The following is a 13,087-nucleotide window of genomic DNA, read 5'->3' as shown; positions in this document are numbered from 1 at the left end:
ATGGACACCCCGGTTCTGAGGGGTGTTTTTATTTTAGCTCCTCGGAGGAAGTTCTGGTGAGTTTAAGGAGAAAAATCAGTCTTGTTGCATAAGGTGATTTTTTTTTTCAGTACCTACAGAAATCTACAGATCCAGAAAGATCTTTGCATGAGCGAGGATAATTGTTGCCCACACAGCGTGTGCCTTTCGGTGGCTGCGCTGTGCCAGATGTGCGCAGCTGGGGTGGGCAGAGCAGGGTGTGCATCGCTTGGAAAGGTCGGGTTTGGTGAGGTCCTGAGGCTTTCCAGGCAGGGACCCCCAAACAGCATTCCTGAAAGGGTGAAAAATCAACAACTGGCTTAGGGAGGAGCCCGGCCACCATGGTGTGGAGGGAGGAGACCCAGGGGCTGCCAGGGGGGACCCAGCGAGATGCTTCACTGAGCCCCCACCAACTGCTGGGGGGTGGGTGTGCATGAAGGTGTGTCTGCTCCAGCCAGGGCTGGGCTTTTGGGGGGCTGCTGGTCAGTGGAGCCGCTCTCCAGCCGTGGGGGGGGGAGCCCTGGCCAGGGGAGGTGAAGTGGTGGCAGTTAGGGTGGGGGGAGCCACAGCCTGGGCCCTGCAGCGTGCGGGAGGAAGGCTGAGTGCTGGGTAGAGCTGCTGCAAGCTTCCACAGCCGACGCTCTTGATGCTCTTTTTAATACATATATTAAAAGGGTGATAATAAGCAAATCCGTCAGTTATGCAAATGAGTGGCAATTGCATCTTGAAGAGCATCCCACAGTTTAATTACATCATAATTGCAATGTAACACTTTAATTACCATATGCATCACAAAATCATGAGCACTGTTTCTAATCTCTTCACTAATATTTCAAATCAAACAGATTGCACAGGGCCCGGTAGCGCACTGCAGCGCTGCAAGTAAAAATACTGAATATATCGGAGTGCAGCAGCGGGACGGGGCCCGGGGGGCCGTTCCCAGCACCCTCACACGGCCGTGCCACGGGCAGGTGCCTGGGCGAGTGCCCCCGGGTGGTGCCACCAACCCCGTCCCGCCGTCGGGGGGGGTTGCAGGAGCCTGAGAGCGGGGCCAAGCCGCAAGCACCGGCCGCAGCTGGCGTGCTGTGAGGGGCAAGGTGGCTGCTGCTCGGGAAAGCAGAATTTTCTCCGAGATGCTCAAAAATGTTGGTGGTTTCGCTGGGTTGGTCCTGGGCCTGCTTGGTGTCCGATCCCTGCCCGTGCCGCAGCTCAGGGAGAGGGATGAAGGTTTGTCAAGGGCTGCGCTGGGAGAAGCCGTCTGATGAAAATGCTGCCCGTGATCCTCCTCCCGCCTCCCAGTACAGGGAAAGGGATTTCACATTCTCCTTCTCACCCCTGAGAGGGAAACAAAAACGCTTGCTGGGGCACGGCTTTAGCTGGAGACCTGTGAGTTTGATTTCAGCCGGTTTATTTTGTAAATCTCCCCAGTTCGCATGCTTTATTTTTTTCCTCCCATCCAGCTTCTTTCTTTCCCCTACAAAGCGACGTCTAATAAGTGACTTAAGAAAAATAACAGATGGGCTTAACAACGGCCTAAAATTCATGGCTGGGGACTCGGAGAGGAATGCGCTCCGGCAGTGGTGTGTGCGACGGAGTGATGGCTGGGGAGAGGAGCGTGCTGGGGGGCTGCGATCACTCCTGTCTCTGCAGCAGTGCCTGTGCTGCCGCCGCCACGGGGCCGGCTCTGCCGGGAAGGGGCTCGGGGCTCTCAGCAGGTCCCCATGCCCAGTTCTCCCAGTGCCCGTGCCCAGCTCTCCCAGTCCCCGAGGAGCAGCGGGGCCAGGGCTGCCGCCCAGCCCTTCACATCCCCGGTGCTTTTGCTGCGTGCTGCAGACTGCTGGTTTGCTTTGCCGTGAGCTGGCAGTGATTTAAAATCATCCTGTGCTAATCCATATAAATTCTTTTAATCATGGATTTAATCTTTTAAGCATGCAGTAATTAAATTACATGCCAGTCAGAGGCACATCAATGTAACGTGTGAGGTTTGCAGCCCTGTGGGCAGCGGGGAGGGCTGCAGGACCGCCAGCCCCGTGCCCAGGACGTTCAGTCACTTGCTCCCTCCACAGTTTTCTTGTCGTTATTTTTTCTGCTTCTCTTCTTCCCAACCTCTCGCAGATCCTGGGCGGGGATGCGCTTCTGGAACCTCAAGGGTGGGCATCACCTCAGCCCAGCTGAGGAACATGCCAGGAGCAGATGGTTCCTTTTGAGCCCCTCTAACGTGTCCCCCAAACCCCCCCGGTGTCCCTTGGACCCACGTTGTCCCGACAGTGTCGCCCCGGGCAGGCTGAGTCACATCTCCCGCTTCTGTGCTTGCCGATGCTGGGAGAAGCAAGAGGAGAAGCAGAGGAGGAGAAGATAAATCCCCAGTGGGAGCTGACGGCCAGGACAGGGCCTGGAGCGTTCCTCTGTGTGCGGGGGGGGGGGGGGGCACAGAGGAGAGAGGTCCTGAGCCGATGGGCTGGTGTCAACGGGGGAAAATACCGTGTCGGGAGAAGCACATTAACAGATTAAACTTTATAGTGGGAAGGGGAAAGTAGAGATGAACTGCTAGGTAAAGAGATGACTGGCTTTGGGAATGTGACAATTACTGTACTTAATATTTTTTAACATTAAGAGCCAAATAGGAGCATATATTTAATTCATTAAAACAGTGTGAAGTGGCTCCCTCCATCCCAATGCAGTTAATAGGTGCTCTATAGAGAAGTATCAGGGAATAAGTGTCTCCTAATGAAAGGGTCCCTGTAAGGTCAGTCTGTCGCTTGTTAGCTAATCGGAGACTTATTTGTTTTGCAAATTGCTCTCCCATTTTGAACCGCTGTGCAGTAATTTCCATGGCAGGGAAGCAGGAGAGAGTTCACGGGGCTGTTTTTGAAGCCCTCAATCTGTCATTGGAAGGAGGATAAAAATAGCCTGGGAAAAGAGAAGGAGCAGGCTGCTGGGTTTGTTCCAGGCGATCCAGCCCCGACGTCCACAGCCGGGGATGTCAGGAGCGAGGGGCAGCCGAGGGGATGTCGTGGGCGGTGGCACCGTCCTGCGTGTGTGACGCCGGTGTCCCCTCGCCCCGCCGGGCACTGGGCACCACTGTCCTGCCCTTTCCAGCTCTGCCATCAGCCCCTGGGGGAGCAGCGCTGCCGGGGGCTCTGCAGGGCCTCTGCTGCTGCCCAAAGCCCCGCAAAAATAGGGTGTCTGTGTGCAGGAACGGGTTACCTGGGGTGGCTGGTGCCGGGTAGGTCTGGCAGAGGCGGCTGGGTGCGAGGGGGGGTTGTTGGGGGATGCAGAGCCAGCGGGAGGATTTCTGGGTGAGCGGCGGTGGCACCCTTCTGCACCCAGAGAGCCTGAGGCAAACGCGAAGCCTGAATTAGGGGTTTAAACCCTTTTCCTTCCCTCCCTGAGGCAGCTGGAGGTGTGGCCGCTGTCCTGAAGACGAACAGGTCCCCTGCATCTGGGGGTTCATTTTTATCTCTGCAATCTCCCTTACAGGAGGCGTCTCCCCCCACGTCAGGATGGGTGAAGACCCTTCTCCCTTGCTCAGTTCAGTTATCTCTTTCACGGACGTGCCCGTGGGAGCGAGCTGGTTGACAAGGTGTCCCTTTGCATCACGGTCCAGAGCTGCCCCCCGGGACACTCCGGGTGCTCCCCGCATCCCCCTCCTGCCACCCCGCAGCCCCCAGGACACAGCCCAGCGCGTGGTGGGGTGAGGAGGGGCCTGGGCTTTGCTTTCGGGAAACAGAGAAGAAACCCTGCTTTTTTTTATTTTATTTTATTTTAAGTAAAGAAGCGGAGTGATGTGTAAATTGGGCCTGTCATCCTTTCCTTATCGATTCATCAGTCGCGCTCAGCAGCCCTCCTCTCTCCAAGCTGCAGGTGATGGAGAGCCCGACGGCCGTCGCTGCCCATTTCCATCAGACACTCAGAAATCAGGAGCCAGAGCAAAGCCCAGGAGCTCCCCGTGTTCATGCTGGGGCTGCCCGTGGCCGTGCTGGGCACCTGCCCCGGCTCTCCAGTGACCGTCCTGGAGCCCAGCTCTTTGCCCGTGAACTTTGGGCGGTGATTTTCCCCCGGTTCCACAGCAGGAGCACTGGGAGCAGCCCCCAGCTGTCCTGACTGCTCTGCTCTTTCTGCCTGGCAGCTGCCCATCCCGCAGCGCTCCCATTAGATGGGAGAAAGAACCTTGATTTCCCAATATCAAAGACCAAAAAAAAAAAAAAAAAAAAAAAAAAAAAAAAAAACAAAAAGCCATTATTTTCATTTTCCCCTAAAGTAACGAAATCTATAGTGTAAAGAAGGCATTCCACTGAGGTAGAATTTTTTCCCCAAATGTCATGGAAATGGAGGAATTTCAGCAAGTGCATTTGTGTGCAAAAGAGAACGTAGATGAATTCTAAAAGGTTGTATTGATTGCGGTCAGGCATGAACCTGCAGCAAGGAGCCCTGTGCCATTCCCCACCCCGTGCTGCGCAGACGGGGGAGCCGAGTTGCTCCCCCCTCCACGGGGCCATTTCTCTCCAGCATCTCCCAGGACGCTGAGGCATGGCCACCGCAACGCGCCCTCAACTGCGAGGGGCAAGCGAGAGGACCGGGCACGTGTGATCCCGGGTGCCTGGGAGGTGCCTGGGCTGCTCCTGAGGGCTGGATGGGTTCAGAATCTCCTCTTGGAGACCTGCCCAGTGCTCCCTGCTGCACTCTTCCAGCATCTACAGAAACCTTGGGTTTGGTGAATTCCTGGAGCGGTTTGTAAGAGCCAGAGAGAGCCAAGGCAGAGCCAAGTGGCAAAGACAGCCTGGAAGCATCAGCAACACCCGTCTGCCGCATGGGGAAAGTCTTCTTGTGGCAGATGGGAGCTGTGTGTCTCCTTGGTTGCTCCTCAAGCGTTCTGGTCCCTGGGTTAGCTCTGCTGATTTGGCTTCACATCAGTACAGATGGAGCCAGTTACCTCCTTCAAGCACTGGCTGAACTTGCGTTACCCAGTGCTAAACCCAGCCTTTGCCGTGGGGGCTGAATGGACAGAAGCTCCTGGGGAGTTTTTTTTTCCTGCCACTGAGGCAACGTGGATGGTGTAGTAGCAACTTCCATCTTCCAGGGCAGCGGGGCAGGTGAGCGCTTGCCATCGTAACCCACGGGATCTCGTTTTTCTCATGGTGACTAGAGTTTGGGGCGAAGTTGCCCAAGCAGAAACCCCGAGTCAGAGCCTCTCTTATGACAACATGGGTTGATTTATAAATCCCAATGGCCAAAGTTTCCTCCGAGATCCCCTTTTCTCCCCTTCCCTAGGGCACAACCTCTGCTCGGCACCAACACAGGTGCATGAACGGCCCCTCCACTGCCCACCATCACCTGAGCTACAGCATTTCCCACACCGTGAGCCAAGGCTGCCCTTCCTCCGCGTGCCAGAAGCGGCGGAGCTGTACGTACATACACACATAAATATCTGTCTCCAGAGGCGGTCTCTGAGCTGAAAGCCGCCTTGGCAGGGTCGTGCCCTGCAGCATGGGGCCGGGAGCGGCCCCATCCCTCGCTCGGCGCAGCCGGCGGGTTCCCCGCGTCACCCGCGCGGTGCCGGGGCTCCGGGATTCAATTGCAAGAGGAGGAAACGCTTCGCCTTGATCCAGAGGGATAAGAATAGCGAGCGGCAGGCGGCGGACGGTGGGGTGTGGATGAAAGGCGGCTGCCTCTTATTCTTCCCACACCCAGGGCGATCTGCCCCTTCTTTTTTCGAGCCGTAATTGCATGCCACGCCGCAGACGAGTGTCACACTCCACCAAAGCCGGAGCACCGCGAGGCCAGGGCTCCAGGCTCTCCGTCAATGAGCGGGGAGGCAGGGAGGATGCTTTTGATCCCACTCTTCTTCCTCTGACGTGCTGAAGAATGATTAGCCTCCGAGGAAGGTATTTCTCTGCCTTGAGCTTTCCCTTGCTCTGCAAAGGAGACCAACTGCTGCTCTGCCATTTCGAGAGGGCGGAGCGGCCGCGGCGCCGGGCTGTGCCGGTGGCCTGCGCGGCGCCAGTCAGTCTCATGGAAGATGCTCGCTGGGTTCCAGGCCAAGTTCAGACCCAAAACCCAACATCCCTTCACAGTTCCCAGCCTTCCCGCCGGCGGCCCCTGGCTTTTGGTGGCTTCTGCTCTTGGAGGTCATGTTGGACACGTCCCCTCTGGGGCACTGGAGCCCTTTGAGGTGTTGTGCCACCTTGACAACAAGATTTCCGAAGCCAGCAGCTGCTGTGGGGCATCGTGGCCTCACACTTTCCGGTGGTTTTTTTAGGTTCTTGCTCTGGCTTTGCTTGCATTAATTTAACACGTGCGCACAGAGCCTAAGTGGGCTCCAGCCTCCATCTCCAGCAGCCGAAACCCAATTCTTACCCAACATAACCCACCTGGAGGAGCATTCGTGGCTCACTGGCAAATTGTGAAGAAGTTCAGTGTATCCTTTAGAGCAAGAAATCATCCTGGAGTGTTAAGTTATGAGTCCGGCAGCCTTACAGGTATAAAAATTAAAATTAAAAGGGTGGGTGAGATGGAGATTTAAGTGATGCGCTAGAAAACTCTGAGCAGGTGACACCTTGGCCTGAGCCAACTGTAACTGGGGGGCTCCTTTCAGACAGGGTGGTGTAACAACAATTGGGGTTGGAGGTAGACGAGCAGGGAAGCGGCATTGCCTCGGGAGGGTGCTTGCCTGCAGCTCCATCCCCTTCAGCAGCAGGTCGGGGGGCTCCCGGGGGGTTGGGGGACGGTGCTGATCACCCTCATCCCTGCCCTCGGGTCCAGCTCACCGAGGGTTGGAGAGGTGCCGGGTGCTGTTCAAGGGGGATGCCAGGAGAACCTGGATCCCAAGGGTGAGTCTTCCCCTCCAAAGCACCTTGCACCCCCCAGCTTCACCCTCCTCTGGGGGTGGTGGCAGCGGGCGTGGGGAGCCCAGTGTCACTGTCCCCACTCGGCCAGGCACTGGTGGCTCCCAGCCCATGGGCCGGCTGATGGGTGGCTGCATCTCCAGCTCATCCAGTGTCCCGCTGTGTCTGCCGCACGTCCCAGCCCAGCACCTAACGAACATTGCAGAGCCCTCCGTGTTAATGAGGAGGCAACGGGCCGTGGAGGGAGCCCTGGAGAGACACCGGGAGGATGTGCCGGGCATGTGAGAGTCGAGGGAGGGCGCGGGAGCCGGGCAACATCGCCTTGTCCGTCCCGGGGCAGGAGTTTTGGTGCTGAAGCGCTCTGACACCGGCTTCTCCCTGCCTCGGCGTGATGCAGTTTAGCTGAACACATCATCCTTACAGCTGGTTGGTATTTGGGGGGGGGGGGCTGTTTTGTCCTATTTTTAGGAAACGTCAATATGGATTGGGAACTTTTTTTTGGGGTCTGGGAGGGAAAAGGTCAGCTTGAACAAATTTCTCAACCTGAACCGAAAACAGAGAGGGGCAAAGCAGTTTGTTAGTTGTATTCCAGACAGACCCACTCCAGCTTCAGATGGTAGCTAATTAAAGTGCTGACATTTTAAGACACGATGATGCAAAATCTCTTGCTTTGAGCCAAGTCTGGGCCCTTTTCAGAGTTCAGCTCATGCATTTGCTGCCCAGAGTCCCCAGGAGCAGCGCAAGCAAATTAAGGGGGGTGATGGGTTTTTTTAATGTTGTGTTTTCTCGGAGTGTGAGCAAGTTTTTAGCCTTTGGAGGAATGCTGTGATGCAGAGATCTCCAGAAAAAGCTGAGCTCTGTGGCAGAGGTGCCTGTGTGGGTGTTTGAGCTCTGCTACATGTCACCCTGGTCAGGCAGGGAGAACAGGGAAGGGGGACCCCCAGCCCTGCGGGATGGGAGGCAGGAGAGCAGCCTGCACCCCAGTCCCTGCAGCATCACCCCAACAGCTCTCACCTACACGAACAGAGCAACACAAAGTCCGGCCGTGCCATTTTCCAGAGGGCTGGAGGGGTTTGGATTATCCCCAGGACAGGAGGAGCGGGTGGGCTGCCGCAGCGCTGTGCCGCCTGCTGCTGCCAGAGCCAAGGGGAGCCCCGGGCTGCGGGGCTGGGGCTGACTGGAAGGGAGAAAGCTGCAATCCCGAGATGTGCTGTGGCTGTTGGGCTGCCTGCGCGGTGCAGCACGGAGGAGACAAAGCGCAAAAGTCAGCTCGGCTCAGCAGGGATGCGGGAGGTGGCTTGGGGGAAAGAGACGTCGGCCCTGCAGGGTGGGACAGCTGGTGTTGCAGGGCTGGGGCGGGGGCTGAGCATGCTGCCCCCATCAATATCCCCAGGCTGGTTCCCTGGAGGGGCCTGTTTGCATCAGCCCTATGATGCCCCCAGGCGAGGGGGCGAGCAAGAGGCAGAGGGGTGGATGGACAGACAGACAGACAGATCAACAACCTGATCAACAACCTGATCCTGATCAACACCGTACTGGTGCCAGGGGGGGCAGCCAGGCTCTGGGGGGCAACAAGAGACCGTATGGGCTTCAGGCCCCAGCTTGTCATTGAAAAAAAAAAACAAACACATATATATATGTTGGGAGAAACTATTTTATTAGCTCAGCAAAGACGCTGAGCACCGCGAGCTCTGCCACACCACCACGCTCCCCCCGGGGAGCCAGAGGCCGCATCAGCCACCCCGCTGCAAAGGTTGGTGCGAGGCTGAAGGTGAGCTTGGCAGCCTCTCCCCGGCAGAGACATTTTCTGCTCTGTCATCCTGAGTTTTCTGCTCTGCTTTGCCAGACTGTTCCAGGGAAGGCGGCCAGCGCCGCACGGCGCGTTCTCCCAATGCCATCTAGCGTCTGCTCCAGCCGCCCCAGACAGTTATTTTAAGGCATCAAAGCTTATTTATTGCAGAATGATCTCTGAGGGCCAACAGGCTGCTCCGGCTGATTATCAACACTAGTACCTGCAGCATGGATAACTAACTGGTGGAGCACAGGTTGGGCTTGATTATTTTTTCTATTACTCCCGTTTCACACCAAAAGCCCACCCCAGCGGGACGGAACACGAGGATGCAATGACATGTCAGGGGTGATTAAAGTCTTTTAGCCTTCAGCCACTTGTCTTGTAGCCCCGACATCACCTGAGGCTTAATCACTCAGAAAAGTGCTGTCATGTCCTATTGTCGCCGTATTGGGAGCACGACCTCTTTCCCATTTAGCTGCCATTTCAAAATAATATAACTTGCCAGGGGACAGGCATGACTCAGGAGAGTGGTAATAGGATATAAAGACTCTGACCTGCGGGTCGCCCGTTCGAACGCTGCCAAGGTCGGCAGCAAGGGCAAAGATGTCATCTGCACGATGAGTGTTTGGCCGAATGACCCAATACAGGCGTAACCAGGCCCCTTCATGGCAGGCAGCTGGGCTGGACTTTGCTCCCACTTCGAGAGCATCCCAGGAGCCCAACCCCTCCCTGCCTGGCTTTTAGGACTGTCTGACAGCCCACGGTCCCTTCCAGCTTACGAGTTTGTCCTCCACATTCTTCCCTTGCCACCGTTGCAGGGGCATGGGCTGTACTGACTGGGAACACTCTTATTTCTGCCCTCTTAGAGGCAAAGTGCCGCAGCAGCATCTCCCCTCTGTGCCCCACTCCTTTGCTTGCCAGCGCAGGGGAAGGTTTCACAGCGCAGATGTGCCCTGGCGCCCTGCTCGCCCTGTCCCCCTCTCTGCTCACCCCCATCAGCTGCCATGATTTAGGTCCCTACTAACCTTGTCCCCATCCTCAGCCACCGCTGACCATGTGAAATTATCTCCTTCACAGCAAACCATCTCATCGAGTCAGTTTGATTCCATGATTAATTAAGCTCTCCCTAGAAATGAAGTTACTCCCTGCGGCCTCACTTGTAAACGTGAGCGGATTAATGGGTGCTGCCCATATCAGATGGCCGCTGCCAGCCTGGGCCGTGGAGGGCTTTGCCTGCTCTCATCCAGAGAGTCCCTGAACGCAGCTTTGCCACAGGAGAGATTCCGAACAGACCCACCGTGTCTGCCAACCCCCGTCCTGGCCACGCGAAGGAAACCTGCGCCAGGGGAAGCATCAACGTCCGCGGCGCTTAGGGCAGCTCGGGTTTGATGCTGAACGAGGCAGCGCAAGGTCCTTTCAGCGTCTCTGTGCTGGGGGCTGGCGGGGGCTGTGGGGTACGCGGAAGGTGAGAAACCCCCCCAGGGCCCTGGGGAACCTGTTAAAAATAGTTGGAAGCCCTCGTGCGCCTCTTCCTTCCCGCTGCCCTGCTGGGGCTGCGCTGGCTCATCCCATGGGTGCTGGGAGGTGGGACACCAGTCCCTGGCACGTGTCCCTGAGCCACCACCCTTTGCCGGCACCCTCCTGCCAGAGGTGGAGGCCAAAAGGGTGTGGGAGCCTCCCTAGGAAGTCACTGGGGGGTTTTGCAGCTCTCGCAAGGCGCTGGCAGCACCCAAGGGCCGGTGGTTGGGGCCAGGGAATTGGGGTCCCAGGGCACCGGGGCTGACCCGGGCACGGCGCAGTCTGGCTGCGGCATCAGTGGACACTCACACAACTTTCCCGGTGCTTCAGCCAACATCCAGCCTGCTCTGTGTGTTTAGTTTTCACTAATCTGTTTGATTTTGGGTTTCGGGGTTTTTTTTTTTTAATTATCTGCAAACAAGATGCCTCCTTTGAACAGCAATGGTGCTGGGTAAAGGGAGCTGGTCTGCGCAAACAGCACGTCCCTGCTGCTCACCACCCACTCCGTACCTTCACGCAGGACCTATTTTTCTGTATTTATCCAGCATCAATAACGGAATTCGGCCCTGCTAACCAGCATCTGCATGCAACATCGCCGACAGCAGAAGCGATTCCTGCTGAGTTAGTCTGTAAAAGCCTTCGCAATCATCTTGTGCTACAGACCCGAAGGAGGGTTTAAATATAAGGCTCTTTAATAAGATGAAAATAGCCCTTTCCCCACCGGTTTGCTGCTTGCTCTTTCATGCCACAGGAGCCCTTGGGCTGTGCCAGGGCCCGGCTGTCTGTGGGCTGACAGGTTTCCTAACCCCACTGAACGACTCCCCTCCCTGCACCCTCGGCACAACATCACTAACGTGGCAGCAGCTCGGGAGCAGCCGCTGGCCACGTGTGTTCGGGCTCTGTCCCCCCAAAACTTCCTCGGTTTGACTTTTTTTTGTTTGTTTGTTTTAAATGAAATTTTTCAGCAGAAAACTCGTCTGTCGCTGGTGGTTTCACCTGATGGAAAGTGAAGCAGAGACCTTGGGACCTGCCCGGTCATGGTGGGGTTTGCTGGGATGGGTCCCTGGAGCTGGTGAAGCTCAGCAGATGGTCCTGGGGACCTTCTGCAAAGAGAGCACCCAGGCAGCTCGCTCTTCACAGCACGACTGTAAAACACACATCCTTCCCCGACTGCCGTTTTTATCCCAAGCCAATAACCCCCAAACACGCTCCGGCCACCCGGCACGACCCAGCCTGGCTGTGGCAGCCTCAGCAGCGGCACCGATCCTGGAGATGGGCTGGAGAAAGTGGGAATGCAGCACCCGCCCGGTGTCCGGCAGCGGGACCTGCGGCTGGAGGGATGGGAGATGCTTGGAAATATCAGCCAGCAATGCCCTGGGCTGCCCGGGAGCGGAGCAGCCTCCAGCCGTGCTGAAGGGGTGAAGTAAGAGTTTCCGGGCTTCACGTCTGCAAAATCTGTCACAGAAGGGAACAAAAGGGCCAAAAGAATTCTGAATATTATTGTTGTTGTTGTTATTATTTTACAAAGTGGAAAGACTTCTTTTGCAATTCCCAAACCTTCAAGGAAAAAGCAACATGCCAGCAGCCCAAGGAAGCATTTTGCTTTTCTACAGCAACTTCTGTCTGACGATAGCAAAACTCCCTGCAAAGCGAGGGGGGGGCTGGACGGGGATCCTCCCGTGAACTTTTGAGCGGTGGCATCCCTGGACAGTGGGCAGAGGCTCCTGTGACAGGCATTGCCACAAAGCACCAGTGCCCTGGAGGAATCCCTGTGCCTCAGTGTGTGCAGCAGGAGAATGGGTACAATCCTATTTACCTGCCTCCGCCGGAGCTGGCTGCGGGGTTTGATTCACGTCAGGAACCTGGCTGGTGACTCCTGGATGAATGACGCTATATAAATGCAAAGTGTTATTAATATTTCATGTTGTAGTGAAAATGTACTAATGGGCCTTGTTCCTGGAAGATAAAGTGCTGCCATTAATACACCTCCGCGTCCCCAGCGCCGCAGACTCAGCGGGCTGGCTGGTTTTGGCTGGCGGAGGGTGCAGCCTTTAGCACCCCGCTTCTGCCTCTGGGAAACGGAAATCTCCAGAAAATTGGAGAGGTGGGAGGGCAGCTCTGGGTGCCCACCAGCCCCAGGGCAGAGGATAAAGCAGGAGCCGCCGGCCGCAGAGCGGACGCCGTGGCTCTCGCTGCCTGGTGCCAGCCCTGGCTGCTGCTCGGGAGGGAGAGACGGCACCAGAGCAGCTCCTGCCTCCTGCTTCACCCTCACTCTGTGTTTTTCTCTCTCCTTGTTGATTTGGTTTGTGCCTCCACCAGGTATTTGCCAGGCAGAGGGGGCTGATCCCTGCTCCGGCTCGGCTGGACAGTCCCCACCAGGAGGATGCAGAGGGAAGAAGCTCTGTGACCGCTTCACCTTCTCCTCCTGCCACCAAAGCAGGGCAGGGGGGCGAGAGGGGGGCACGGTGGTCATGCCCACACTCCCAGGAGGGCCGTCGGCTGCTGTGGAGGGATGGAGCTGTGCCCAACGCCCGCAGAAACTGCCCAATACATCTGGCAGCTCCCCGAAAGAAGGGATTTCAACCCAGAAAGCAGCCAGCCACGAGACCCCCTTCAGATACCCTCAGGTCTGGGTGCTGCTCCCTGGTGGGGTGGGTGCTGCTCCCTGGTGGGGTGGGTGCTGCTCCCTGGTGGGGTGGGTACTGCTCCCTGCCCCTCCTGCCTGCCCACGGTGGGACGCAGCCCCCGGGAACCCCCTTCCCGGCCGAGCCACCGCACAGCCATGTTAAGAAAAATAAAAATGGTCTTGTTTGATTTCAAACTGCAGAACTCTTCCCTGGAGCCATCCGCAAACAGTGGTAATTTACTTTAGAGCTGTTTAGATTTGTTTCTCTACTTTTTTTTTTTTTTTTTT

Source organism: Athene cunicularia (genome assembly GCF_003259725.1).
Source record: "Athene cunicularia isolate RWA chromosome 23 unlocalized genomic scaffold, athCun1 chr23_part1, whole genome shotgun sequence".
Classification (NCBI taxonomy): domain Eukaryota; kingdom Metazoa; phylum Chordata; class Aves; order Strigiformes; family Strigidae; genus Athene; species Athene cunicularia.
The sequence above is the reverse complement of the archived record's forward strand: the minus strand, read 5'-3'. Positions refer to the sequence as shown.